The 19773-nt window shown below is 35.3% G+C and overlaps 1 long non-coding RNA gene and 1 pseudogene across 1 annotated transcript in view; both read left to right on the top strand.

Moving 5' to 3' along the window:
* The first annotated feature begins 2574 nt into the window (after positions 1-2574).
* LOC145265445 (uncharacterized) overlaps positions 2575-19773 on the top strand; it is a 32756-nt gene continuing 15557 nt past the window's right edge. The window contains exon 1 of the long non-coding RNA XR_013864654.1: positions 2575-3679. This is a non-coding gene — a long non-coding RNA (uncharacterized LOC145265445). The remainder of the gene's footprint in view (positions 3680-19773) is intronic.
* On the top strand, positions 8188-8362 carry LOC145265830 (U2 spliceosomal RNA; annotated as a pseudogene).

Below are 19773 nucleotides of genomic sequence, written 5' to 3'. Positions count from 1 at the left end.
TTGTATCAGAATGTCTTAGATTTTGTATCAGAATGTCTTAGATTTTGTATCAGAATGTCTTAGATTTTGTATCAGAATGTCTTAGATTTTGTATCAGAATGTCTTAGATTTTGTATCAGAATGTCTTAGATTTTGTATCAGAATGTCTTAGATCTTGTATCAGAATGTCTTAGATTTTGTATCAGAATGTCTTAGATTTTGTATCAGAATGTCTTAGATCTTGTATCAGAATGTCTTAGATTTTGTATCAGAATGTCTTAGATTTTGTATCAGAATGTCTTAGATTTTGTATCAGAATGTCTTAGATTTTGTATCAGAATGTCTTAGATTTTGTATCAGAATGTCTTAGATCTTGTATCAGAATGTCTTAGACCTTGTATCAGAATGTCTTAGATTTTGTATCAGAATGTCTTAGATCTTGTATCAGAATGTCTTAGATCTTGTATCAGAATGTCTTAGATCTTGTATCAGAATGTCTTAGATCTTGTATCAGAATGTCTTAGATCTTGTATCAGAATGTCTTAGATTTTGTATCAGAATGTCTTAGATTTTGTATCAGAATGTCTTAGATTTTGTATCAGAATGTCTTAGATTTTGTATCAGAATGTCTTAGATCTTGTATCAGAATGTCTTAGATCTTGTATCAGAATGTCTTAGATCTTGTATCAGAATGTCTTAGATTTTGTATCAGAATGTCTTAGATCTTGTATCAGAATGTCTTAGATCTTGTATCAGAATGTCTTAGATTTTGTATCAGAATGTCTTAGATTTTGTATCAGAATGTCTTAGATTTTGTATCAGAATGTCTTAGATCTTGTATCAGAATGTCTTAGATCTTGTATCAGAATGTCTTAGATTTTGTATCAGAATGTCTTAGATTTTGTATCAGAATGTCTTAGATTTTGTATCAGAATGTCTTAGATCTTGTATCAGAATGTCTTAGATCTTGTATCAGAATGTCTTAGATCTTGTATCAGAATGTCTTAGATCTTGTATCAGAATGTCTTAGATCTTGTATCAGAATGTCTTAGATTTTGTATCAGAATGTCTTAGATCTTGTATCAGAATGTCTTAGATTTTGTATCAGAATGTCTTAGATTTTGTATCAGAATGTCTTAGATTTTGTATCAGAATGTCTTAGATTTTGTATCAGAATGTCTTAGATCTTGTATCAGAATGTCTTAGATTTTGTATCAGAATGTCTTAGATCTTGTATCAGAATGTCTTAGATTTTGTATCAGAATGTCTTAGATCTTGTATCAGAATGTCTTAGATCTTGTATCAGAATGTCTTAGATCTTGTATCAGAATGTCTTAGATTTTGTATCAGAATGTCTTAGATCTTGTATCAGAATGTCTTAGATCTTGTATCAGAATGTCTTAGATTTTGTATCAGAATGTCTTAGATTTTGTATCAGAATGTCTTAGATTTTGTATCAGAATGTCTTAGATTTTGTATCAGAATGTCTTAGATCTTGTATCAGAATGTCTTAGATTTTGTATCAGAATGTCTTAGATTTTGTATCAGAATGTCTTAGATTTTGTATCAGAATGTCTTAGATTTTGTATCAGAATGTCTTAGATTTTGTATCAGAATGTCTTAGATCTTGTATCAGAATGTCTTAGATTTTGTATCAGAATGTCTTAGATTTTGTATCAGAATGTCTTAGATCTTGTATCAGAATGTCTTAGATCTTGTATCAGAATGTCTTAGATTTTGTATCAGAATGTCTTAGATTTTGTATCAGAATGTCTTAGATTTTGTATCAGAATGTCTTAGATCTTGTATCAGAATGTCTTAGATCTTGTATCAGAATGTCTTAGATCTTGTATCAGAATGTCTTAGATTTTGTATCAGAATGTCTTAGATTTTGTATCAGAATGTCTTAGATTTTGTATCAGAATGTCTTAGATTTTGTATCAGAATGTCTTAGATCTTGTATCAGAATGTCTTAGATCTTGTATCAGAATGTCTTAGATCTTGTATCAGAATGTCTTAGATTTTGTATCAGAATGTCTTAGATTTTGTATCAGAATGTCTTAGATCTTGTATCAGAATGTCTTAGATCTTGTATCAGAATGTCTTAGATTTTGTATCAGAATGTCTTAGATTTTGTATCAGAATGTCTTAGATCTTGTATCAGAATGTCTTAGATTTTGTATCAGAATGTCTTAGATTTTGTATCAGAATGTCTTAGATCTTGTATCAGAATGTCTTAGATTTTGTATCAGAATGTCTTAGATTTTGTATCAGAATGTCTTAGATTTTGTATCAGAATGTCTTAGAACTTGTATCAGAATGTCTTAGATCTTGTATCAGAATGTCTTAGATTTTGTATCAGAATGTCTTAGATTTTGTATCAGAATGTCTTAGATTTTGTATCAGAATGTCTTAGATCTTGTATCAGAATGTCTTAGATCTTGTATCAGAATGTCTTAGATTTTGTATCAGAATGTCTTAGATTTTGTATCAGAATATCTTAGATTTTGTATCAGAATGTCTTAGATCTTGTATCAGAATGTCTTAGATCTTGTATCAGAATGTCTTAGATTTTGTATCAGAATGTCTTAGATTTTGTATCAGAATGTCTTAGATTTTGTATCAGAATGTCTTAGATTTTAATCAAATGTCTCCAATAAGTATTAATCAAACTTAGCATCCTTACACAACCTACCATCACAAGTGCATTTGAGGAGTTTTATCACCGCACAAACAGAAGGGCCTAGTATATAAAATCAACAGTAGGCTCTTTGATAAAACAGGGGTGCGTTTGAAATGAATGTTTCTGTTTAGAGCACAATTGAATCATGATACTTGACTTTTACATTTTAGACTTTAATTTAAACTTTCATATGAAATATATGGTGCTTCTGGCACAAAACGGTGATAAGAGGCAGAATTTTGTTACATAAATTGAGTAAGTGTTAAAAATCATAATAGAGCGAATGTTCATTGCTGGAGAGCTCATTTCACCAAAGAAAATACTATTTACAAACTTAAGCATGACATACCAAAGAACATACTATTTACAAACTTAAGCATGACATACCAAAGAACATACTATTTACAAACTTAAGCATGACATACCAAAGAACATACTATTTACAAACTTAAGCATGACATACCAAAGAAAATGCTAGAAAACTTCTCGCACTTACCAACATCTCTATAACATAAATGTGACAGATATTTTAAACTTTAAAATTAACGAAAGAAAATTTTATTTTTTTAAACTTAAGCGTAATAGACTAAAGAAAGTGGAATTTCAAACTTAAGCGTGATGATCAATGGACAAAGCATCGCATGGGGGAGAGGAAGGCGCATCTAAAAACAAAAAATTTGTTTGAAGAATTAAAAATGAAAGATCGTGTCTGCAAAGGATGTGTATGCAAGGTATGAATGGATGGCGGTTTTTTTTTTTTTTGTTTGTTTGTTTTTTTTTTAATTATTTTCTTCCCACAACATCTGTACAAAAGGCGTTAAAGATTGCATGTCCGAATGGGTGGGTGGAGTCATGGGAGTCAACATTTTGATCTATGGGCGTGGCTTCAGCTCAAGATCGGAAGACCAACTGAGATTATATAAAGGCTGATCCTCATCCCTTCAGCATCATTTCCAGTGACAACGTATCAACCGTTTTGACAAAGCTGCTTTGAGCGCCATCAAAACAAAACAAAATGTAAGTCGCTTTTATTATTATAGATTTTAATATTTTATTATTTTCTCATTTTTTGTTTTTGTTTATTTCTCTTTTTAAAGGCTGAAGCTGTTTTTTGACAGGTGCGCATTTGAAAATTAATCCTCTCCTTTGATTTAGCAGCACAAACGAACCACAATACTTGACATTTGTCTTTAAACTTTAATTTTGTCTATAAATTACTTTTGAATTTCACACAACAAACGCAATCGTAATATTTCAGGCATTTGCATCCATCTATAGATTAAAAGAGATACGTTTTTCCGTATAACCGAGGATAATAATAAAGAAAGGAAAGAATAATTACGTATGCAAATTTGATTTTTATGAGCAAAGCAGAGGAAACTTAGTCGTAATAACTGATAATAAATATAAACTGAAAGAATTCCTTTCATTTTTAATATTGCGTCGTTCTTAATATTTTTGTAACTAAAACAGACATTAATCTACAAACACATATTTATAGATTCAGGAAAGGAAGAGCGAATTCGTTTATTTATTTGTTTTGCAGTAAAATTTGCATATTTTTTGTTTTACCTTTACTCAGTTGTTTTATTTTTTACAGTGATATTTACTTTGCAATTTAAGGATTGCGCAATCCTTCCCTAAAAAACCTCCCTATGCAAGCAGCCTTACAAGGGTTATCCATTGTTTCTTGAGACTGAACAGAGGTGTGCTATTAGTACATAAATGAATGAGTTTGATAATAATAAATAATAATAATTGTATGCTTCTAGTTTTGCTATAATAATAAATTAAAGATAACTGCCTAACACAATCCTTCATTCGATCATATATATATATATATATATATATATATATATATATATATAGTAATTTTTTTTAAGTGTTCTAGATTTCTATCTTCTTTATTTTGTGTTTACTCCATTGTTTTTGTTTCGTCTGTTAGATGCAATTTGCAACAATCTCTATTTGCCCCTGATGAGTTGTTTAATGGCACATTTCTCAACAATACAACAAAAATAAATAAAAAATAAGAAGAAAATTTTGCAAATATTGTTGTATGCAATTTAGACTTACATCTGCCCTAGAAAATGAGGAGGAGGAGGAGGGGGAGGGGGAGGAGGAGGAGGAGAAGGTGGGGGGCATAATTAGCCTAATATATATTATCACAGATTATGAAATCAGCTATGCAGGCAACATGAAATAAAATAAATACATAAAAGATGTTGCAAAGTCTGCCACAAAGAAAGTAGGCTCTCTTTATTCAGCTAGAAAATTTCTCACACCTACCATATATCTCTATAAAGCCATGCATGGAGTATTGTTGTCACATCTGGTGCGCCAGCCACAACTTTTCCCTCTTGGACAGGCTGAAAAAAGAATTTCTTGCCTAATAAATCCCACACTGTTTGTCAAGCTCCAGTTACTGTTATATCGTTGCATCCTTGTGTTTGCTTTACAAGTTCTTCCACAGAATGTGCTTTGATGAACATTTGTACGTCCACCAACGAAAATGCCCCCAACCTTCTCCAGCAGCAGAAAACTCCCATCTCTTCGCTGTAGTAGTCACTAGATACCGGAAATTTTTTGACTCTTGTAGCTTCTCTCATCTGTTCATTTATGCTTGGAATTCTCTTCTTTCTCCCTGTTTCCCAGACCATAACAACATACGAAATTTAAATGTAATGTGAACAAACACCTGTTTTCCAATTCCCCAATTAGATTAACCCTTCCATTTAAATCTGGCACCTATCACTGTAACTCCTCAACGCCCCTGTAACACTATACTTTGTTTGGGGCGAGTAAAGGTGAACAGGAATAATTTTTAAAAACTGTTAATTATGCGCTAACACACGCAAAGTAGCTAGCAACTTGTGTTGAATTAATTGTATATAATATATATAATCTAGTTTCTATATATAATATAGTCTTGATAATCGCTAAAAAATAGAAAATTAAAGAAAATACTGAGGGAGATTTAGTTATAAAACTTTGTAACTTTTTGTTTCGGTGGAGATAGAGTTAGAAAATATGGAGTCAGACGGACAGACAGACAGACAAACCGATATATAGCCGTTTATATATATATATATATATATATATATATATATATATATATATATATATGTATATATATATGTATATATATACATATATATGTATATATATGTATATATATACATACATATATATGTATATATATGTACACATATATATGTATATATATATACATATATATGTATATATATGTTTATATATATATATATATATATGTATATATATGTATGTATATATATATGTATATATATGTATATATATATATGTATATATATATATATGTATATATATATATATATATATATATATGTATATATATGCATGTAAATTTTAAAAAAAAGCAACAAAGCGGGAGACCAGTACCCGCATTAAGCTGGTCTGCAGTTTGACTTGTTGCCGACTATCTTACTCTTGCTTGTTGCTGGATGTCAACATTTTGAACCAAGAGAGAGATTTAGCTGTCGTACAAAGCTAAAACTCTGTAACATCATCTTTGTATAGATACTCCCTCAGGCATTTTCTATTAAAAAAAAAAAAACAAGTCCTGTGGCAATAAAAAAGCTGTGATGTGTGTATGCCTGAAATGCTGGATGCATGTAACAATTAATCTGCCATCATTATATGTATCTATGTATGTATATGTGTATGTATATTTATATATGTATGTGTGTGTATATTTATATATATACATGTGTGTTTATATGTATTTATATCTATGTGTATATGTATGTATATGTGTCTGTGTATATATGTTTGTGTGTGTATGTATATACATTTATATATGTTTGTATGCATGTATGTGTATATGCATGTATGTGTATGTATGCATGTGTGTATGTATATGTATGTGTATATGTGCATGTATGTGTGTATATGTATGAATGCATATATATGTATGTGTATGTATATGTAGGTAAGTGTATGTATATATATGTGCATATGTGTACGTATATGTGTATGTGTAAGTATATGTGTGTATGTATTTGTATATGTGTGTGTATATGTGGATGTATATGTATGTATATGTGTATGCATGCATGTGGGTATGTATATGTATGTTTGTGTATTATGCATTGTGTATGTATATGGGTATATATGAGCGTATGCTTATAGACATGTATGTATGTATGTATGTATGCATGTATATATTTATATGTATGTATATCAATGACCGTCTTGTGTATGTTTGCATGTGTGCGTATGTATATGTATGTGTGCGTAATGTGTATTGTGTATGTATGCATGTATATATGTGTGTGATATGTGTATATATGTATGTGTGCGTGCGTGTGTACATATGTATGTATAACAATGACCGTCTTTAGTGTCATATCTGCTTGAGCATGTGAATTCGCCGGCAGGACTATATGTCATTTTCGGGCTCATGAACTTTCAGTGTCTGAGGGAGTGGCACTAGTCTGACAAGACGTTGCAATCATCATATATATATATATATATATATATATATATATATATATATATAAATGTTTGGAGGTATATAATTTATATACAGTTTTGAATAAAATAGGCAGAAGTTTCTCAAGAGCTCTTTCGGCTATCATCTCATCAGGAGAAAATCGATAGCGTACAAAATAATATTATGTTGAAAATAAAGAGTTCTAATGGGGAACTTATTGAATGTGCCAAAAGTACGGGGACACTAAAATAAACTTATTAACGTTTAAAAACGATTAAAATATTGGCACAACGAGAAAAAAAAAAGAAAAAAAAAGAAAGAGCTCTTGAAAAACTTCCGCCTATTTTATTCAAAACTGTATATATATATATATATATATATATATATGTGTGTGTGTGTGTGTGTGTGTGTGTATATATATATATATATGTATATATATGTATATATATGTATATATATATGTACATATATGTATATATATATATGTATATATATATATATATGTATATATATGTATATATATATTTCTGTAATTATAGAGCAATATAGCGAATAAATGACAAAAAGCTATATTCCAAAATTCATGACGTTGACCATCTTGTCATTTATTCCTTTAATTCAGTTGACTTTTACAATTCTTGACAGTATCTGTTTCGTAGCGCAAAATCAATCACTTAATTATTATATCAATCAATGAATCTATTATGTCCTTAACTCATCAGAAGAAATAGCAACAATCCATCAAAAGGAATTGAAGTGTGATTTGACATGATTAAAATCCGAAAATTGGAAGAGAAGCTGCAAATACCTTTATATTTTTCCATTACGCCATATTTTAATTTTTATCAAACAAAGTCATTAAACCCAACTATTCGTACTAACAATCATCACCATCATCATTATTACGCTTATCGCTCCGTCCGTTATCATGCTGTCCATCCCTAAAAAAGGAAAGTGGAATATTCCAAATAAACCTTATCACCCTTGAAAAGGAAATTGAAATATTACAAAAAATTGGTGTCACTGTTGAGGCAAAGCTAATAAAAATGATTTGTCTTTTTTGGCCTTTTGGCTAAGATCAAAGTGTAGTATCTGTTCTTCAGGTGCTGCAGGCTATGACTAGCTAAGACTAGCTATGACTAGCAAAGACCAGATGTGGGGGCAACCCCACATGCCTGACCTTTAACCAGCTCCCATTTCCCACCTCTCGGGAGCTGGTCCCCTTTTTCCCTTCCCCCTCCCTTCACTCCTCACATTAAAAATTGGCCTTGTGCCTAATTTGCTCGGTGGGGGAGCAAATAAATACCATCTGTTCTTCAGGTGCTATATTTCAATTTCTTCTCTCTCAGTGGAAGAGAAATCCTTTACGACTAAGACAATTTTTTTCTCCACATTAAAAAACGACCCTGGTGTCTAAATCTGTCCCGTGGGGAGGCATTGTGAATAGGTACTATGTTTAATGTAACAAAGTTTTAATATTGAAAAAGTAACTGGAAAAAGTTATTTCTGATTTAATTACAAAATGCCTTGGAAATGTCACTTCTGATTAATTATAAAATGCCCTGGAAAATGTCCGTTCTGAATTTTGTTTACTTGCCTCCCTACAAGGGCGGAATTGGACATGAGGTCGGTTAAAAATTTAGGGGGATATTAGCTCCCCAAAAGGGGCACTCTGGTCAATAACAAAAATAAAAATTGTATCAGTAATGAAGGATTTCTTCTTCATTAATCAAGACTAAGAAATTCATGTTGAAGCAATGGTTGCCTAATCCCTAACCATGTTAATGTTTTTATGTATTACTTTCGAAAAGCTGCTGAAACAGTTTATGATTTAAACATTACTTTATTTCAAGTATATTTTAAGCAGTGGGTTACGGGATATGAAGTCAGTCCCGGAAATTACTCAAACCGTTTACGATTTAAACATTACTTTATTTCATGCATATTTTTAACTGTGGGGTGGGGGATATTAAATCAGTTCCGAAAATGGGTGAAACCGTTTACGCATGACACATTACTTTATTTAATGTATATTTTTAACATTGGGGTGTGAAATATGAAGTCGGTTCCGGAAATGGCTGCAACCATTTATGTTTTCGACATTACTTTATTTAATGTATATTTTTAACAGTAGGATGGGAGATAAGAAGTCAGTCACGGAAATGGCTGAAAAAGTTTACGATTTATACATTACTTTATTTCATGTATATTTTCAACAGTGGGATGGGGATTATAAGTCAGTTCCAGAAATGGCTGAAACAGTTTACTATTTAGACATTTTATTATTTCATGTATATTTTTAGCAGTGGGTTTGGGATATAAAGTCAGTCTCGGAAATGGCTGAAACAGTTTACGATTAAAACATTACTTTATTTAATGTATATTTTCAACAGTGGGGTGGCGGACATGAAGTCAGTCCCGGGATTGAATGAGATGTGCAAATGTATACTATCAGAAAGCGTCGCTCAGTATTGAATGAGATAGGTGGAAAAGATATAGTAGCAAAATACCCAGCGTCGCCCGGGATCGAATGAGATAGGTGAACGATATATATTAGCAGAATATGCGGTGTCACCTGGGATTGGATAAGATAGGTGAAACATATATACTATGAAAATACCCAGAATTGATTTGTTTGTAATGAAATAATCAGCCCAGGCAATATATCAAAGTTATTATTTAAGTAAGGAGGATCGACATAGTGGGTTAAAGTTATGAAAAGTATTGTCAAAATTAGTAACATATCCAAGAATTATGAAAAATGATGAAATGTGAGTTACTTGATTGGTGTGTTTGTAATGATATAATAAGCCCAGACAATATATCAAATATATTATATGAGTAGGAGGGAGAGGCATAATGTGGGTTTATATTATAAAAATCATTGTCGAAATTAGTAACATATCCAAGAATTATGAAAAATGATAATATGTTATTTAATGCATTAGTGTGTTTGTAATGAAATAATCAGACCAGACAATATATCAAAGTTATTATTTTAGTAAGTGGGGCGATGATGTGGGTTAAAATGATGAAAAATGATTGTCGAATTTAGTAACATATCCAAGAAAATAATTGTCGAAATTAGTAATATATCCAAGAATTATGAAAAATGACGAAATGGCAGTTAATTGATTGGCGCGTTTGAAATGAAATAATCATCCCAGATAATATATTAAAGTTATTATTTTAGTAGTGGGGGTTGATAACGTGGATTAAAAATATTAAAAATAATTGTCGAAGTTAGTAACATATCCAATAATTAAGAAAAATGATGAAGTGTGAGTTAATTGATAGTTGTGTTTTTTATTAAATAATCAGCCCAGACAATATATCAAAGTAATTTTTTAGTAAGAGAGGGCGACGAGTATGGTTTAAATTATAAAAAATTATTGTTGAAATTAGTAACATATCCAAGAATTACGAAAAATGAAGAAATCTGATTTAATTGATTGGTGTGTTTATAATAAAATAATCAGTCTAGACAATATATCAAAGTAAGTAAAGGGGAAGGAGATAAGGACGGCTTAAATTATGAAAAATTATTGTCGAAATTAGTAACATATCCAAGAATTATGAAAAAATGATGACATATTAGTTAATTGATTGGTGTGTTTGTAAGGAAATAATCAGCCTAGACAATATATCAAAGTTATTTTAGTAAGGTGTGCGATATGGTGAGTTTAAATGATGAGAAAATTATTAAAAATGATAAAATGTGAGTTAATTGATAGTTGTGTATTTTATGAAATAATCAGCCGATACAATATATCAAATTTAATATTTTAGTAAAGGGAGGGGCGATAATGTGGGATAAAATCATGAAAAATTATTGTCGAACATAGTAGCATATTCAATAATTATGAAAAATGATAAAATGTGAGTTAATTGACCGGTGTGTTTGTAATGAAATAATGAGCCCAGGAAATATACCAAAATTATTATTTTAGTAAGGCGGCGATACAGTTTTAATAAAAAACTAGAATAATATGATTGTGCCTTCATTCATGCTGAACAGAACGCTCACGGTATGTCCAGCAACAATTTATTACATATGAAAAATGCTGCTGTGGAATTTCCACAGGTCCCGCTAGTTTTAATTAATCTATTAATCTTCTACCAAAATGTTCTATTTAATAATTAGTAAATTTATTAATTCTAATTTGTGTATAGATACTTATGAAAATAATATCAACAAATTATAAACTATTATACATGTTTGTATATACGAAACTAAACTAAGCTGTCCTGCTCTAAGTAAATCTGATAACCTAGTCCACAAATTCCAAAATTTCATCATGACAAGTTTCAAGAAAAAATACACGATTAAACCTGGTTCTCCAACTTCCAACGTAGACCCCTACTACCATGTCACGTTCTCCAACATCAGGGGTCTACGTTCTAATCTTCCAGAGGTTGAAACCCAATTACAGGAGATTAAACCAGACCTTTTATTTTTAAGCGAAACTAGCATTGGACAGGCTATTTCCCTAGAAGAGTTTGCAATTAAAGGATACTCTAACTTAACTTCTAAATCTGACCCCCAAGATTGCCATGGGCATGGAATATGTGCCTATATTAAAGATAGCTTTCTATGTAGTAGGGACATCTCTAGGGAAGATCCTAACTTACCCTATATGTGCTTCCGGGTTGCACTAGCTCACACTACTGCATTTATATTTACTCTCTATCGCCTCAACAACAGCAGAGTTACTATCTTTAAAAGCATATCTGAGAAAATTGACCAAGTCCTATCTGCTTATTCTTCAGCTAACATTCACGTATGTGGAGACTTCAATGTTCATAACGTGGAATGGTTGACCCACTCAAACAAGACCGATGATGAGGGGAGGTTCTGTCATGATTTCTCCATTGCTTATGACCTCACTCAGATAGTTCACGAACCCACCCGTGTGCCCAACAATGACGACCAGTATGCGAGTCTACTAGACCTTTTTCTCACAACTTGCCCTGAACTATGTTCAGTTTCTGTTCTGTCTCCTCTTGGATCTTCCGACCACTCTGTTGTATCAATTAAGATAAAAATGAAATGTAATAAGTCCCCAGACGTATCTCTCTATTGTACAGTATATCGATACACTAAGGCTGACAGGGATAGCTTCCATACATTTATATCGGATCTACCTCTACATTCCATGTTTGAAAAGGATGTGTTCTCTATAGTATCAGACCTGACGGAATGGTTAATTGTAGGTATAGACCGTTTCATACCCTTGAAAAAGTTCCAGCAAAACCTAACAGCCAGCCATGGTTCTCTCCAAAATGTACTGCTGCCATTGCGCACGGAAATCACTTTTTCCACTGCTTCCAACGTAATAGATGTATGGAAACTAAAGCCGCTTTCAGGACTGCCAGCAACCATTGTAAGAAAGTAATAAAGAACGCAAGAGAGTTGTATCCTCAATCCGTTAAGTCCAAAGTAGCTGAGCAGTGGCTTGGTTCCCACAAGTTTTGGCAAATAGAAACAGAATCCTGAACAGAAGTGTGTGCTCTATCCCAACTATCATCAATGGACCTGAGTTAATCTCGTCAGCATCAGACAAAGCCAAACACTTTGCCAAGAACTTTGCAGCTAATTCTACCCTTTGCGACCAAGGCCTCCAACCCCCAATATTTCCTCCTGTATCAGAAAACACGCTATGTGATATACATATATCTGTATGTGATGTTGTCAAGCTAATCAAAAACCTTCATTCCAGTAAAGCAACTGGCCCTGACGGTATTCCAATTATAGTACTCAAAAAACTTCAACCAGAACTAGCGCCCATACTTACAAAACTGTTTAAATGTTGTCTTAAGGAGAATTGCTTCCCATCTCCCTGGAAAATTTCATCAGTATGCCCTGTATTTAAGAATTCAGGTGATCGCTCATCCCCCTCTCAGTACAGACCAATAAGTCTCCTGTGCATCATGAGTAAGTTGCTGGAATCTGTGTTAAATACAGAAGTAATCAACCATCTCAGCAAAAATAACCTTCTTAGTGACACTCAACGCTTGGCCTTCGGGCCGAGATCAAGGTGTAGTATCTGTTCCGGCAGATGCTGCACTTGGGATGGTTTGTACCAGTCAATGGAGGGGAAACCCTCTATACTGGGAACCGCCTGGGTAATACCTAGGAGGTCCACCCTCCCAGGCCTTGCCACCGGGCTTTCCGGTGGGGCAAGTTTATTGCTTGCTGCCTGAGGCGCCCCGACCGGGGAATGCCGACGGGGTTACTCAGGCAATTTTTAAAATTGCAGGAGTGCCCCTCCTTTAGGGGAGCCTGCGGGGTTCCCACTTTCCGGCCTTGTGCCACATTTTGCTGATGTGGGCAGCAAATAAATATCAACCCTCTATACTGGGACAATTATTATTTTTGGTAACCAGAGTGCCCCCTTTTTGCCTACTTTTAGGGGAGCTGGTTTTTACCTCACATTAAAAACGGCCTTGTGCCTAATTTGCTCAGTGGGGGAGCAAATAAATACCATCTGTTCCGGCAGATACTGCAAGCAAAGACCATATGTGTGGGCAACCTCACATATAAGACCTTGGTCAATGTAGGGGCAACCCTTCATACCAATTGTCACTATCCAACTCCCCTACTCCCCGGGGAGTTGGTCCCAATTTCCCCTTCACTCCTCACATTAAAAATCGGCCTTGTGCCTAATTTGCTCGGTGGGGGAGCAAATAAATATCATCTGTTCCGGCAGATGCTGCACTTAAGATAATTTGTACCAGTCAATGGATCAATGGAGGGGAAACCCTCTATACTGGGACAATTATTATTTTTGGTAACCAGAGTGCCCCCTTTTTGCCTACTTTTAGGGGAGCTGGTTTTTACCTCACATTAAAAACGGCCTCAGATGCTGCAGGCTATGACTGGCTATGACTAGGTATGACTAGCAGAGACCAGATGTGGGAGCAACTCCACATGCCTGACCTTTAACCAGCTCCCATTTCCCACCTCTCGGGAGCTGGTCCCCTTTTTCCCTTCCCCCTCCCTTCACTCCTCACATTAAAAATTGGCCTTGTGCCTAATTTGCTCGGTGGGGGAGCAAATAAATACCATCTGTTCCGGCAGATACTGCAAGCTATGACTAGCAAGGACCAGATGTGGGGGCAGCCCCACATGTCTGACCTTTAACCAGCTCCCATTGCCCACCTCTCGGGAGCTGGTCCCCTTTTCCCCTTCCCCCCTCCCTTCACTCCTCACATTAAAAATCGGCCTTGTGCCTAATTTGCTCGGTGGGGGAGCAAATAAATACCATCTGTTCCGGCAGATACTGCAAGCAAAGACCATATGTGTGGGCAACCTCACATATAAGACCTTGGTCAATGTAGGGGCAACCCTTCATACCAATTGTCATTATCCAACTCCCCTACTCCCCGGGGAGTTGGTCCCCATTTCCCCTTCACTCCTCACATTAAAAATCGGCCTTGTGCCTAATTTGCTCAGTGGGGGAGCAAATAAATACCATCTGTTCCGGCAGATACTGCAAGCTATGACTAGCTATGACTAGCAAAGACCAGATGTGGGGGCAACCCCACATGTCTGACCTTTAACCAGCTCCCATTTCCCACCTCTCGGGAGCTGGTCCCCTTTTTCCCTTCCCCCTCCCTTCACTCCTCACATTAAAAATTGGTCTTGTGCCTAATTTGCTCGGTGGGGGAGCAAATAAATACCATCTGTTCCGGCAGATACTGCAAGCAAAGACAATATGTGGGGGCAACCCTACATATAAGACCTTGGTCAATGTAGGGGCAACCCTTCATACCAATTGTCATTATCCAACTCCCCTACTCCCCGGGGAGTTGGTCCCCATTTCCCCTTCACTCCTCACATTAAAAATCGGCCTTGTGCCTAATTTGCTCGGTGGGGGAGCAAATAAATACCATCTGTTCCGGCAGATACTGCAAGCAAAGACCATATGTGTGGGCAACCTCACATATAAGACCTTGGTCAATGTAGGGGCAACCCTTCATACCAATTGTCACTATCCAACTCCCCTACTCCCCGGGGAGTTGGTCCCCATTTCCCTTTCACTCCTCACATTAAAAATCGGCCTTGTGCCTAATTTGCTCGGTGGGGGAGCAAATAAATACCAACCTCACATATAAGATCTTGGTCTATGTAGGGGCAACCCTTCATACCAATGGTCACTATCCAACTTCCCTACTCCCCGGGGAGTTGGTCCCCATTTCCCCTTCACTCCTCACATTAAAAATCGGCCTTGTGCCTAATTTGCTCGGTGGGGGAGCAAATAAATACCATCTGTTCTTCAGATGCTGCACTTCATTTTCTTGTTCTCTTTCGGTGGAGGAGAAATCCTTCACGACTGAGACAATTTTTATTTTTGTACCTTTTCTCCACGTTAAAAAACGACCCTGGTGTCTAACTCTGTCCCGTGGGGAGGCATTGTAAATAGGGACACTCAATATGGTTTCCGTTCCACTAGATCTACAGCAGATGTGCTTACAGTTATATCTCATAGGATTAGCAAATCTCTCGACGGAGGAAACCTTTCTAGGGTAATTGCTCTTGACATATCTAAGGCCTTTGATAGGGTATGGCATAAAGGTTTACTTCACAAGATCTCTAGCTACGGTATAGCTGGAAATGTCTTCTCAATTATTAAATCATTTCTTTCTGATAGGTTCATAAGAGTAGTAGTTGATGGGCAAAAATCAGAAGCTCACAGTATTAATGCTGGTGTCCCTCAGGGGTCCATCCTGAGCCCAACTCTTTTCCTGATCTACATTAATGATCTTCCAAATCACATCCTTACATCATTTGTAGACATTTATGCAGATGACACTACCATTTATGGTAGCACATCTAAGACAGTAAACGACCAAGTTCTCTCCGATTCTCTCTCCTTTGATCTTGAGCATGTGGTACAATGGGGAAAGGAGTGGCTGGTTACTGGTTATGCATCTAAAATCAAGCTTCTCTCTTTACATCATCAACATTCTGATCCCCATCTGGCGTCAATTGAAATGAATGGCTCTCGTCTTCAGGAGGCCTCAAGTTTTGACAAGCTTCTGGGCTTGACCATTACTCCTGATCTTGAATGGAACACATACATCAAATCTGTTGCCAAGGCCGCTGGAAAAATGGTGGGATCTTTCTATCGATCCAGAAGATATCTCACTGCTGATGATATCTATCTATATAAGAGCCAGGTACGTCCAAGGATGGAATACTGTTGCCACATCTGGGCAGGAGCTGCTAGAAAGGACTTGTCCTGCCTTGATAGAGTTCAAAATAGACTTCGTAGCCTCGTAGGAGATGCGAGTTTGTCTCTGATGTATCGTTATTTTCATGGAAAGTGTTCGACTGAGCTTCAGTTTATGCCTCCCCCCCTTGCCAAACTTTCACAAGAAACACCCGTCTAGCTGAAAACACTATCAATAATTCCCCCCTCCCACTCTTTATCTGTGCCTAAACCTAAACGTAGATTCCATGAACAAAGCTTCTTTCTTAGAACTGAACGCCTGTGGAATTGTTTTCCGTTTTCCTGCTTTCCGGCTGACTACAATATGGGTTGTCTAACGTAAATAAGTTCTTGATGAGCCGTTCCATATAAGTTATCAAATTTACCGAATTTTCATTACTAATGATTACTATATTGTCCAATTTCTACTGTACACTCTTTAACCCTTATCCTTGAGTGGCCTCTTGACCTTGATAATGTGGTGATGCCTTTGTAAAAAAAAAAAAAGCTAAAAAAAACAAAAACAAAACATTGATCATTTCGGTCGGTTATCATAACTAATCAATTGATTTGAATGGAAAACCATACATAATTCAATTAAGTTAGCTATCAATCCTTACAATTATAATTTTTAAAATCATACAATTCAAAAACTATACTTACGTTTTGTTGAGTTTAAAAATAATCTGAAAACTCCTTTATATCGTAATTATAAATAATTAAATTTACTTAATAAAATAAGGCAGAGTTACCTTCCTTTGAACAAATCTAGCGAAATATTAACTTTACTTTTTATTTATTTCCACAACGCATAAACATCCATGTTCAACTAATAAGTAATTTTAATAACGTTTTAATGCCTTTCACTTATATTATTTTTAAAAAATTTTAATCGATTTATATTATAAATTAATTCACTAACTTTTCCAATATAAAATGTTATTATTAAAAATAATTTCATTCGATAGTCATAAGTTATTAAGTTATACTTCGAATTTAGGAAAACTCGTCCCGGGAAAACTTGTCTCGGGAAAACTCGTCTCCGGAAAACTGGTCCCCTTTCGCTAGGTAGGAAAACTGGTCCTTATTGAATAAATATCGATTGAAAACACATTTTATGATCGTTCTTGAAGGAGATCATGAGTAAAAGTAGGAAAATAAAGTGTGAAAAAACAAAACAAAAAAAAAACATCTGCAACGTTAACAGTTCGGCCACCAAGAAAAGTCCATTCCAGTTGTTTAGGAAAAAAAAAAAAAAAAAAAAAAAAACGACTACGGTAGGTCGGCGCGAGCGTGAAAATATAATGTGGATTGTCCAGCACGCTAACCACTACGCCACAGAGCACTGCAGCTTAGTTTAGTGATTTTAAATAACTTCACATGAAAGAACTACGAAGCCAAACCGATGTTCTTTTCTCAACTGTTCCTTGTGAACGATCCCCAAACGGTGTTAAGTGGTGGCAGGGGGAGGAGGAATTTATTAGAGAGAAAATATTTTACCACTTCCATTGATCTTAACCGATTTTGGCCGTGACTTCTCAGCAGAAAAAGTATAGAAATCTAAGATTATCGAGGAATTTGAGAAGTAATAAGCCTATAACACACCTCAGATATTGTTCTGCCGTTTGTGCATATTATATTTGCATGAAATATCTTGATTTTTAATCCTATTAATGTCAAAATCCGACGGGAAAAAATGAGTTCATTTTATTTATATAGAAGAAGATAGATAGATAGATAGAAGATAGATAGAAGAAGATAGAAGATAGATAGATAGAAGATAGATAGAAGATAGATAGAAGATAGATAGAAGATAGATAGATAGAAGAAGATAGAAGATAGAAGAAGAGAAGATATCAGCCCCATCAGTATTATTTATATTGAAAGTAATATTTTGAATTTTTACATTTCACAAACTTTGCTCAATTCTACATACGACTGTATAATTAAGAGGGAAGGACTTCACTCATAAGGGAAAGACAACAAGACACAGTAGTTAGCCTCGATAAGCGACGTACATGTGTACCTTTATTGGGTCCGCCATGACAGTTCCCTTTTCTCTCTCCTTCCTGGAGAGCTCGGGTTAAGGGTACATAACTCAGTGTTATGTTTACATGTTATTCTTATTTATTTATTTATTTATTTTTTTTTTTAAGTCTTTTTTTTTATTATTATTATCATTATTATTATTACCACTATTATTATTATTATTATCATCCAAGCTGGAAGTCCTTAAATCTAGACGGTAATCGTCTGTTACGGATAGGTCTAGACCTAGCTTCAGATCTTTCATTCTGCCCTGTATCTGTCATTTTCAGGGGTTCATTCTTTATTTGAGTACCTGGTGTGGAAGGTGGGGTTGGTGTTATTTGTATTTGAGGGTGTTGTTGGCTGTCTGGGCGTACTGGGTTTGAGTTTGTAGGTGACTGTGGGGAATGGATCCTGATTCTGTTTGGTAGGTCATCTGGTAGGGTGTCATCATGAGCCAGGTTGCGGCTATCTGTGCTTATTTTGCGAAGGTAACAGCGGTTTCGGAGTGTGGTTCTTCTGCTGCCATCAACTAATACACGGTATTGTCTGTGGGGGAGAGTTTCAACAATCGTGCCGGTGTTATCCCAGCGCAGTGGTTTGTGTCCATGTTGGTTTTGAATTGACACATGTTCCCCAATTCTTAGTGGGTTGAGTTATTGCCTGTTTTCACTGTGTTTCATGTTGTTGAGGAAACGCTGGTTAATGGCCCTCTCGCGCATGTCGGCGAGTTCCACCCATTCATGGCGAAATTTTGTGGGGTTTGGTAAGTGGTCATTCAGGGGATGAGTGAATAGAAGTTCTGATGGTGACGCACCTATGTCAGGTGGTGGTGTGTTGTGATGAAGTAGCAGTGCTTTTGCCACTTCATCCGTATCCAGTGAACCATTGGGGCTAACATTTGTTGTTAATATCCTCTTCATATGCTTGACAGCTGCCTCAGCTCTGCCATTGCTTGGTGGATAATATGCCGACGAGACTCGGAGGGATATGCCCCATGTTTTGAGAAATGTCCTCCACTCATCAGAGTTGTATGGGGGTCCACCGTCACAAGCAATTTCCTCCGGCACACCATAATTCACAAAATACCTGCGTAAGATGTTGCATACTGTGGAGATCCTGGCGTCTTGTTGCATTGAAGATACCTTTGTCCAACCTGAATATCTGTCAGCATATATCATATATTTCCGTCCCGCCATGTTGAAAATATCTGTTACTGTCGACTGGAAAGGGTATTCTGGGTGGACAGGCTCCATTGCAGGTTCTTTATGGTTTGATGGGGCAATTTCGTTACAGCGCTTGCACTGATTGCGCTTTTCCTGCAATTGTGCTCCCATACCAGGCCAAAAAAAACGTTGTCTGGCGTTGCTTCTCATACTGTTGACCCCCTGGTG

This window comes from Euprymna scolopes, chromosome 40, assembly GCF_053919585.1.
Source record: "Euprymna scolopes isolate OS-2025 chromosome 40, ASM5391958v1, whole genome shotgun sequence".
NCBI classification, from domain to species: domain Eukaryota; kingdom Metazoa; phylum Mollusca; class Cephalopoda; order Sepiida; family Sepiolidae; genus Euprymna; species Euprymna scolopes.
This window is presented reverse-complemented; position numbering and strand designations above follow the sequence as displayed.